At 48.5% G+C, this 11,339-nt stretch overlaps 1 long non-coding RNA gene across 1 annotated transcript; it reads right to left on the reverse strand.

The window, feature by feature from the left end:
• Window positions 1-3,179: 3,179 nt before the first annotated feature.
• On the reverse strand, window positions 3,180-9,969 carry LOC134476687 (uncharacterized). The gene is made up of 3 exons (XR_010048497.1): window positions 9,814-9,969; window positions 7,681-7,822; window positions 3,180-3,680 (listed from the first exon to the last, which is right to left on the reverse strand). It is a non-coding gene; the product is annotated as an uncharacterized LOC134476687 (long non-coding RNA).
• Window positions 9,970-11,339: the final 1,370 nt, after the last annotated feature.

The raw sequence follows: 11,339 nt of genomic DNA on the forward strand, positions 1-11,339 counted from the left end.
TCTTTCCCCCAGGACAGGTTGTGCTGCTCTCCGCCTGCCTAGAAGAGGCCTCTGGGGCCTTAGGTTCCCCCCTAGCGCACAGGAAGGCCACTAACGGGGCGGGGCAGGGGTGGGGGTGGTGGTGCTGGAGGCACCCCACTCTCCAGCCTGCGTTCTCCCGTTGGCCTCCATGGGTCCGACTCTCTGGTCCCGAGCTGGCAGCTTCCCAGCGAAGCCCCCAGAGGGTTGTGCTGTGGCTGCTCGGTTAGGCTGTTTGGCCCAACGCAACGCATGCACTATGGGCCGCTGCGGCCTGGGGAGGCTGGAGGAGCACAGAGCTCGCGTCTGCAGGGCGCACTGTCCAGCCGTGAGGAAGGGTGCACGCTGGGCAGTGTGGCGGTGCACTCGGACTGGAGAATGCCCTGCTTCGGGTTGGAGGTCTGACATGCAGGACCACACGGGATGCGATCCTGTTCCGCACAGAGCCTGCTGTCCTGCGGGGGAGCTGGAGACGACCCCCTGCTGGGCGAGGGCGGAGCCAACCCTGCCGCCGCTGGGGTCCCGGGGAGAGGATGCTGCTGTGGACTGAGTGGGAGGCCGCAAACTGCGGACGGGGGGCGGGGGGGGGACTGGGAGGCAGAGGCGGGGGTCCGAGGAGGGAGTAAACAAAGGCGCAATGCGCTTCTCTCCGCCTCAGGACCGACCCCTGCTGCGCCTTCTAGCGGCTGCCCTGAGGACCTGGCCAGCTGGAGAGCGCGGATCTCCGCCCAGGGCTTATCTCCCGCCCGCTTACCGACTCCCCATCCCCTTTATTAAATAAACGTGCATCTGCTGGACGGCTGCGTGCTTGCTTCTCCCCATCCCCGCGTCGGGAGCCAGGCCCAAGCACTGGGTCTTGGCAGGGGTCCAGCGAGCCGCCCAAGCCCAGGCAGAGCCAGGGCGGTGCAGGGGGTCGGAGCTGAGCCCTCAAGGCCCTACTCTCCTCCCACGAGATGAACGTGGGTCTGAAGGCGCAGCTGTCCTGGCCCTCCTGCTGGCATGATTTTTTTTTTTTTTTTTTGAGACAGGGTTTCGCTACGTAGTTAAGACTGGCCTTAAACTCACAGTGATCTCCTGCCTCAGCCTCCTAAGTGTTAGGAGGGCAGGCACACCTGGCCCAGCTGGCACCATTCTTGACGCCAGGGGAGGGGGCCCCGGGTTCTGGCTGAGGGTCCAGGCTCTGTGGATGGGCTTCCTGGTTCCCACCTGCGCCGGCTGCCACAGGTCATGCAGCCTGGGTAGGGAAGGCGCTGTCTCTTTTTCTTACCATCTGTGGGGAAGGGGGTGGGGTGGTTAATAGTTCAGTAAAAGCCCTCATGATCAGAACCGGTACTTGGTAGGATCGTCTAATTAAAATACAGTATTTTGCTTCAAATTAGTAATTGTACCTCCATTTGCCAGTCTCTTGAAATAAATGCAAGGTGGGGGCTGAGAGTCTGAACCCACAGCTTCTTCTTTCCAACACTTAAAAAAAAAAAAAAAGAGCAAAAGCTGTCTGAACAGCTGTTGTGCCAGTCTGAATAGAATGCTTTTCTGCTGTGCTAACCATAGGTCCCTGTCTTGTCTTCCCCAAACTAAATTTGTTTTGATAGAAACCATTCTGCCCTCATCTTGTTGTACTCTAAGAAAATAGCTTCGTTATATGTGTATTATAGCAAACCTGCAACGTGGCTTACTAAATGTGTTTTTTTATCCTTTTTCCCTGATATTTTAAGTGACCTAATTGATATGTTGAGCAATACTCTCCTCTGTAAAGAATTGCAAGAATCTCACCTAATTGGTATGTTAACCATTGTTGCCCTCTACAAACTACAGAAGTTGTGCTAAAACAAGCTAACAAGGGTTGTTAATCACTGTTAGGTGCCTCTATTCTCCACTAAAGAGCTAAAGAAAATTAGGATGGCCCACTAATTTACACTTGTTTGAAGTAACTTGCTTGTGTGCAGGGAGATTTGCATATGAGTTTAACCCTTTACCTGACCTTGATTCCCTTCCCAGAAAGAAAAAAAAAAAACAAAACGTAACTGCCGTTTTCTGTTCTGTATGGTGCCTTATTACCTCCCTCTCCCCTTACCTATCTAGGCTAGGCCATAAAGAATTTGGGTTTCTGGTGACCTCTTCCCAACCCGGTGATGATCTGTCATAAAATGTGCCTTAGCTTCAGAGAAATTACAGGAAAATGTTGTGGCTTAACCCTAATACACCAAAAGGGGTAAGTTCCAAATCTTTATGAAGGCTTAAGTTTCAGCTTCTTGTAACTTTCAACCCCTTCCCACCTGTTAGTGTTAACGAGCTGTCCTGAGATCATTAGCTTTCTACTTTCTTCTCCAAATGCTATTGCAGATAATTCTTATCTGCAGGATGGGAGTAACTCAAAAGGCACCAAAGGCTCCCGAGGTTGTCAGAACTAAGTGGACAGCTATACAGTTTCTAGATTCAGGTCAACAAGTTTGATGGCTCTGCAGTTTTCTTTGTTTCTCCCCCCACCCCTTTTCCTCCAGCCTCTTTTTAAAGTCCTCCCTTTAGTCTCTAGCACACAGTCTCCAAATTGGCTCCCAGAGACTCATCGCCAGGCCTGAAAATAAAGCCTTAGTTTCCCAAATTTCAGTCTCTTGCTTCCTTGGATTTTATACTGGGGACCAAGTTATAACAATTTCCAGACCAGTCTGAGCTACAAAGTGAGCTCAATAATGAACTGCATAATGAGACTCTGTCCCAAAAGATAAAAAAACAAAGAAACAAAAGGTACAAAGACACAGGTGAAATCAGTTTGAAGAACGTGCTTTAAACTAAATGTATCCAAAATATTCTCAATGCAATATGTAATAATATTAATGACATTCGCCATATTTTATATATTCTTTGAAATCTGGCTTTTATTTATGGTACATTTCCAATTAAAATGCTAAATTTTCATAAACTCACTGATCTCTGGGGCTGGAGCGTAGCCCTTTCCCAGCACACAAGGGGCTCTGGAAAGGAAAAAACAGTTGACCTGTAATTTCATTTCATAAAATTTACAATTGAAAGCAGAACCACATATTCGTTATCCATTGATTGAATCAAATATCAATTTTGGGCACCAGAAATATAGCTCAGCAGCATAAGCACTTGCTAGGATTATTTCCAAAAGATGAAAAATATTTCCAAAAGATGAGAAGTATAAAATAAAAAGCGGCCTTTATTCTGAGAACACAGAGAGATGACTGGCACCCCCATTGCTGGCGTCCGGTGATCTCTCTGGCGGACACGTGGCGTGGGGGCATGTAAATAGCCTCAGTTTGGGGTGGAACCTAAGGCGGGCATTAGGGATACACAGGTAGCCCATTGGTCCTAGGTTTGGCGCCATATGTAAATTTTCAGGGGCGGGAAGATGGTGTCACAGGTAACTTCCTAGGGGCAGGGGAGATAGGGCTTCCTGATTCCAGTTGAGGTTTTCCTGGCTACAGTGTCCTGTCTGGGCCCAAACCCTTTCATATCCCATCTTATGATTATTATTATGAAAAGGGGAGAAGATTTCTCTCTTTAACTACTTCCTGCTGGCAGAGGGCACTGTACTGGAGCCTAAGGGAGTCGACGGGATGATGGTTGATGCCCAGGTAGACGCTGGTGCCAGGTGTTTTGGCCAGGACAGCTTCACTGGTGAATGCACATATGTTAGACTGGAAAAACAAAGAGACAAGATGTTATGAGGAGACATGGCACTGTCATATTTAAGGACCCAGGTGAGGTAGAGGAAAAGGTGACTTTGATTTAGACATGTTCCACGGTAAGGCACAATTCTGAAAATTAAATGTGGGGTTAGGAGGAGTAGTTATGAGAGGTGCTCACTCCCCCATCTGAAAGCATAAAAGTTAAAAGGTAGGTTGGTAAGGCTTGTCTCTGGCATGCATGACATTGGAATCTGTAGGCAATACTGTTAAAGAGCCCTCCTGTAAAATGATCATTAATAGAATGTAAGGAATTAGTAACCAAAGTGGATAACAAAACATGACTTAGTCTGTTAACTGTGGCTGCGGGGCCTTCATGAAATGGAGATGGGTGGGTGACAGAAGATGAGATGACCACTCAGATTTAGGGCTGGGAGGGCACCTCTTAGCCTGAGTGATGTGAAACGAGGATGGGAGTCCAGCAAGTTTGATTTAGGCATGGGTCGTTGTAACCTGGTTGTAGTCCTTGGAATGATTTGCTGTAACAGAACTTTAGCAAGTATGAGAAAGGCTTTTATGTATCCTGAAAAAGTATAAACCAAGTGAGAAGACAAAAATGTATCTGTGAGTCTTGACTAGGGTTACCTGAGAAACTGGTGAATAAGAAAGGAAGGGGGTGGTCTATATCACTGAGGAAGAGTCCACCAGCAACAACAGGTGGAAGCTGTTGAGGACTCAGTGTGTCTAAGTCAGCCTGTATAAAAGGCATTTTAAGATTTAGGACTGGGACCTGCACAAAATAGGCCCTGTTTGTAAATGGCATAGGTTGACCATCAATACCCTGTCATAGAGATTGAGGACTTAATATAGCAGCCTGAATACTCAGGAAGAACTCTGTATATATGGCCTCTATGTCCACAAATATAGAGAATGTCTTACCTGAGACTTTAGTGCGACTTGGAATCTGAGACAGACACCTTAAAGGGGGCTGTTGTTGCCCTGAACCCCCTCAGTCTTCAGCAGCAATTTTCTGTCGGTGACAAATCTGGCAGTGTCGACATTTTCTGTGAGGGCTAGAAGTTAGGATGGCTTACCCACGCTTTGGTGGCTAGGACAGTCCAGCAACCCTGAAGTAAGGTCTCAAAGAACGCCAGGATGGAGCATTTTGTTGTCCAATGTCTTCTGCTGCATTTGAGCGTGGTCCATGGGGGGGTCAGGCAGCTCCACCTTGTGTAGGTTTACCTGCCTCAGAACTCCAAGTGTCACAGGTGTTAAAAATATAAAAAAACCATATTAAGATCTCTCTAAGGTTTGAAGGTCAAGTTTTGCCTTTTTGTTTGGGATTTGGACTATAGTAGAATTAAGTAAGTATGCAGGAATTTAATTTTGGCATTTTAGATTAGAGAGCAGGCTTTATCTGGATGGCACGTTGCTTTTTTATAGGGTGACACGTAGAATTAACAAAAAAAGCTTTAGTCTGCCAAACAAGGCTTTAATGGAAACATTTTGCAGTAAAAGTTTAGCAATCTTATGAATAAATCTATCAAAACTGATCTAATACTATCAAATTCTGAACACATTTACTTTTAAAGTTGTTATTTGCAGTAGTATGAACCAAGACAAATAAAATAAAACTTTGAAGAAAACCCTTGTCTTGAAATAGAGCTAGTGGTTCCAAGCAAAAAGGAATTTATAACCTTAGTTGTTAAACGGGAGAATGCTGAAGGTTTTGATTGATAAACAAGGCTGGTAAAATTATCAGGTGGCCAATAACCTTGATTAAATGGTTTGAGAATTGTAATAAAAAAATAGCATCTTTTGAGCAGAGCCAAATTGTAAAAAAAAGCATGCCTGAGCAGAACCGCTGAGCTGCTATTTTGTGGCACTCTGGCAGAGCACACCCAGCGTGGGGGTGGGGCAAGTGCCGGGAGGTAGCGTGCAGGGGCGGGGCGGGCTGGGACTGCCCCTGGAAACGCGTAAGGTGGCAGCGGCGGCGATGACAGCGCACAGGGGAGGGAGGGGCTGGGACGGCGCATGGGGGAGGGGTTGGGAGGCGGCCCAATGCAGCGCGCAAAGCTGAAACTGCTCGTGGGGCACGAGCGTTAGAAAGCCAATTTAGGAACACAGCTGGGTTTTTATTAGCCTCCTGGACCTGTTTTAAAAGTTTGTTATAGTTAGTATGCTTGTCCTGCTCTGGTACAGGTATAGGCTCAGAGTCATTATCAGGCGTGTTTACCTTATGTCTGTGATCAGCTGCTTGCCACAGCTGATTCCGTTCTTGTGAGCTGAGAGTGGTATTTGGAATCACATAAACATCCTTAAAATGTAAATCATAACAATTAGTAATAAATTTAAATTGCCTGATATAATTTTGTGGGTCAACAGAGAGGCTACCTAATTCAAGGGTAATCTGAGATAGATCAGAAAGGGAAAAGGACACATGGATGTTAACAAGTTCCTTGGGGCCAGCTTGCTCCCGAAGCAGTAGCAGAGCCTGAGGAGAAGATTCCGGAGCAGAGGGCCATTGGGCAGCCATCTGTCCAGTAGGCGTGTGTGAGCAATCATCTGTAGAGGGCCTACAGAGCTGCTGCTGGTCATCCTGGGAAACACAGGCAGATAGCGTCTCACTGTGTGCCTTGCAGTGAGAGGACTGCTGTGGGCAGCACAATGAAGCCTCATGTGCACTGCAACAAGGTGGCTGTTGCAGTTCACAAGAGGAGCCACAAGGGGGCGCCAGTTCGCAGTGAGGGTCCTGGGAACATGGCAGTGCCTTGTCACGTGACCCAAAACATGGTGGCGCCATGCCACGTGGCAGAGGGTTGCAACATGGCGACTGTTCCCGGCGCAAGCTGGAACAATCACGCAGCCTGCTGGAAGTTACATAGCGACCGAGACCTAGTGTGGTGGGCGGGCGGTGAGAATGCTGTAGGGGATAAAGAATTCTCAGGAGAAGAAGAAGTCAGAGACTAAGAGGAAGCACTAACAGAGGGATCAGAGCTGCTGGGAGGTTATGGGTCCCAGGAGACGGAGGGGAAGAGGATTGCACAGTGGGAGATAACTGCGACACAGAGGGATTAGAGCTGCTGGGAGAGTTATGGGTCCTGGAAGGTGGAGAGGGAGACGATTGCACAGCAGGAGGTATCTGCGATGGAGAGGGATTAGAGCTGCTGAGAGAATCAGGCATAGGGGGAGGGGAGAGCGGTCCAGCGGGAGGTAACGACAGGGAACGAGTTTGGTGGTAGGCAGGCGGCGGCCGGGAAAACACCGGAGGGCATGACAGAAAAGTTGCGGCGCAGTAGACTTAGCTAAAAGTATCTGAGTGGGAGCACAAGACTTAATGAGAGATGGGCATGTTCTCAGACTAAGAAAGGCCTGAATATAAGGGAGTTCTAATAACTTGTTGCCAGCTTGACAAAAATCATACAAGTTCCTGAGAATGCTGGGGTCAAATGCTCCTTCTTTGGCCAACACTTGCCGATAAGCGGGTAAGTTGGCCAGACCTCTTGGCAGTAAAAAGTTAATTGTTTAGCTTTTATGGTGCTTTTAATTTTTAGAGTACGTAAATTGGAAATTAGGCATTGTAAAGGCATCTTTTGGGAGTTAGAAAATACGTCCCCCATGACTGATTCAGGCAAGAAAAAAGCCGGAGGTCCAGAACAAGCTGTCACTTGTTTGTGGCACCACACAGCAGCTATGGTTCCAAAAACTCATATATTCCAGTCGTCACTCAGAGATTTACAAGTGGAGCCCGCGCGGGGTCAGTAACAGTTTTGCTGGTGAAAGCGCAAGGCTTTAAGGGAAGTGAGGCATTCTTTCAGTGTGGGCAGTCCCAAAAATCTCTGCTTTGGGCTATCTGAACCCAAAGAACGTGAAAGATTTTGTGGACACAGGTTTTCCCAGAAAGAACCCTGCCCTGGGCTGTCCTAAGGACGTGAAAATGCACAGACCCATGTAAACGGGGAGAACAGTCGACGGGCTCCCCAGTGCCAAAAGTTCCCCGGGGAGTGCTCACCTGAAATCAATCTGGCTGATGCTGAGTGCAGGCGGCTGGTGACAGGGACGTCTCGGGAGAGGAAAAAGCTCGGGATTAATCCAGGATGTTATCTGGTTATCCGCTAGGGGACTCAACTGGGTGTGTGCCAGGAGTCAATCGCCTGCCGATTGAGTCACAGCAAAAATGCTAGGATTATTTCCAAAGGATGAAAAATATTTCCAAAAGATGAGAAGTATAAAATAAAAAGCGGCCTTTATTCTGAGAACACAGAGAGAGATGACTGGCACCCCCACCACTGGCATCCTGCGATCTCTTCCCGCGGACAAGGTAGCGAGGGGGGGCATGTAAATAGCCTCGGTTTGGGGTGGAACCTAAGGCGGGCATTAGGGATGTACAGGTAGCCCATTGGTCCTAGGTTTGGTGCCATATGTAAATTTCCAGGGGCGGGAAGATGGCGTCATAGGTAACTTCCTAGGGGCAGGGGAGATAGGGCTTCCTGCTTCCGGTTGAGGTTTTCTTGGCTACAGTGTCCTGTCTGGGCCAAAGCCCTTTCACACTTGCCTGGCAAGCATGAGGTCCTAAGTTCCATCTCTGGTACCAAAAAAAAAAAAAAAAAGGGAGACTGAGGCAGGAGGACTGTTACAAGTTTGAGACCAGCCTGGGCTCATAGATACCTCAAGCCCAGCCTGAACTGCATAGTGAAACCCCGTCTCAAAAGCAAAAATAACAAAACAAAATCAATTTTGAAATTTTAATTGAAACAAAATAAAAAGTCGGTTCCTACCCATAACCCAAGCCTAGTCATGAACAAACACCACTCAATTCCAGCAGAAGGGCGATGCCCAGCACTTCTCAGGATGGACAGAGGAGGCTGGGGGCCACAGCAAGCCAGGTCACCAGGCCCGGGTATGACAGGGGCGCTGTAAACCTGGGGGATGATAACCAATAACCGCGGGGGTGGGGGGCTTAGGGCTACAAGGGAATCATTGCAGCTTTTCTGTGAGTATAAGGTTACTTCCACAGTAAAGTTTAAAATTTCAAAAGAACTGGATTCTTTTTTTTTTTTTTTTGTCTTTTTCCTTTTTATCGGTACCGGGGATCGAACTCACGACTGCCTGCTTCCAAGGCAGGCGCTTATGCCGCTGAGCTAAACCTCCAGCCCCTCAAATAATTTTTTTTTTTTTTTTTTTGTCTAAGAACTGGATTCTTCATTGGCACTGATTTTACCCCTTCACCTCTCCGTTCCCCACTCTGTAAAACAGGCTGTGGGGGTCACCAGGCAGGGACTGAGCCAGTGGGCTCCTGAGCTGCAAAAAGGAACCGGAAAAGTGTGGCCCATTCCACAGGGATGGCCCCGGGGTTGGTTTGTTTTAAAGACAGTCATCTAAACATTCCTCGAATTGCCTCAACTTGTTCCTCTGGCTTAGGATGCACCCCTACACTTTGGGCCAATGTGCAGACTTCGCGCATTGCTGAGGAATCCGGGCTGTGAAGGGTGAAAGGGCAGGACGGGCGTCCTAATGTAACCCAGGGCGGCTGACAAAGACCGATGATGGGCCACTTAGGACACCGTTTCCTTGCTCCCTCCTCCGTTGTTCTGTCACACCCAGCGAGCGGTACCAGCTTCATGGCTGCGGGGTTACAAGGACAGCTCTGGATAGGAGCTAGGCCTCTAGTCAGCCCACCGTTGCTATGGTTATCACGCGTCCTGTTGCTGTGGTTACGGTTAGTCCTGCTGTTGCAGTGGTTATGGTTCCTGTGTCAGGGCAGAAGTGGGCTCAGAACCCAGGCTTTCTGCCTGATGGGCGGGGCAGCGCCCGGGGACACCGGTTCCTCCCGCAACAGAGCGGAGGTCTACACTTGGAGCCGCCACCGCCTAGAGGGCAGCGCTGGGTTGGACTAGTCCCCGAGCTGTGAGCGACGTCAGTGACGTCACCACGTAACCAGGGAGAGGGGGAGCCGCGTTGCCATGGTGACCGCCAAGCGCTCAGACCGACCGCAAGGCTGGCGATCCTTGCCACCTGGCCCAAGAGCAGAAGAGGCAACTCTGCGGCGGGGTGGGGCTGGGGACGCTCATTCCGGGCACCCCGCAGCCCCCAGTTTCCCAGCAGACGACTCGGAGAAACCACTTAATAAGCCTCATCAACCTACCGCGTCGCCCCGGCCGCAGGCGTTTTACCGCACTCCAGTCTCCTAACAAACGCGCCTCCCACTCGCGGGTTTCTTGATACCACAATACCCAGAAGTCTCCGAGCCTTCTCCTGGCTACGGGTTGCCTTGGAGACAGCGAGACGCCGGAATTCTCGAGATAGAGGCGGGGCCAAACCGAATGGAGGATTCCGATTGGCGAAAAGGCCTCACAGGCAGGACGGAATGGCGCATGCGCGTTATAGGGCTCTTTCCGGGGCTTGAAGTGGCTTCCAGCGACTTGAGTGACATTCTCCCACCCATCCCCTCAAATTCCCCCCCACCCCCCAGCAGCTAGTTCGCAGCCTGGCTTTCCGGGCTTCATGGTAACAGCTTCTCTGCAACCGCCTGTGATGTCACAGTTCCCTTGGGTAAACAAAGCAAATTTGAAAAGGTTGAGGGATCAGAGCTACACCGCCAATTTAGCATCCTCATCCAGGGGATTGTAGAGGAAGGAATCCGACCCCCGCCTTTGGGAGCTGAACAGATATGGCGCTGAACCTCTTCCCACAGTCCCCGCTGTACGGGTCTACCTGCTAGAAATGCATAACCATGAGTTAATAAGGCCCAGTAATCATAGCTAAGACCCATCTCCCTCATCATCATTCAGCCCTGTGCTTGACAAGTTCCCCAAGCGTTCCCTTAGTTCCCCAAGCATTCCCAAACCTCCCCTGGTGGTGCTACTGCTCCTTGTCACTGAAAAGCCCCATTGTGACCTTTTGCCTCTGGGCCAAACCCGACTTTATACCCATGACCCTAAAGAAGGCCTAGCAGCTTGCATGCACCACAGAAGCCAGTCTGGTCTCTCTTGCCACAGTGGTCCCTTAAGTGCATCCATTTGCCTATAAAATGTTCAATTTATCCCTTTTTATGCTGGAGGAGTACTCCATTGTATAAAAAATACATCTTTTTATCCGTTCCTTTGTCGATGGACACTTAGGTTGTTTCCAAGATCTGACTATTACAGACTCTGCTGCTATGAACACGGGTGCATGTGTGTCACTGTGATATGATGTTGTTTTTTTTTTTTTTTTTTTTTTTTTTTTAAGAGGAAAAAGAGAAAAACACAAAACAAAACAAAGCAGTGTAAGGTTACATATAATACAGAACTACAAAAAAAAGCATAACAGTAAGAAATCACCTGTTAATAGATTACATATTATCATCTTGGAAATAGTTGCTCAAATCACAGTATCAAAGAATACAAAGTAGACATTCAAACAGAGAGACTACAAACAGCTGTGTTCAATGATCCAAAAACATTAATATAGTCAGCTATTCAACATCCCTATACACACTTGCTGTTATATCCGTTAGAGCTCTTTTTTCCCCTTCCTCTCTTTTTACAACAAAATTTACACATTTTAGATTTTATTACTCCTTAGTTCTTATTACTTTTTTGGGGGGGGAGAATAAAGTCAAATATGGCAGAACAAAGCTGTCAGTGAAAACCAAGGATAGACTTAGCACATGATGTAGAACAGAGTATA

The sequence above is a fragment of the Cavia porcellus genome, unplaced genomic scaffold (genome assembly GCF_034190915.1).
Source record: "Cavia porcellus strain 051 isolate PalLab524CR breed Dunkin Hartley unplaced genomic scaffold, mCavPor4.1 scaffold_7, whole genome shotgun sequence".
Taxonomy (NCBI): domain Eukaryota; kingdom Metazoa; phylum Chordata; class Mammalia; order Rodentia; family Caviidae; genus Cavia; species Cavia porcellus.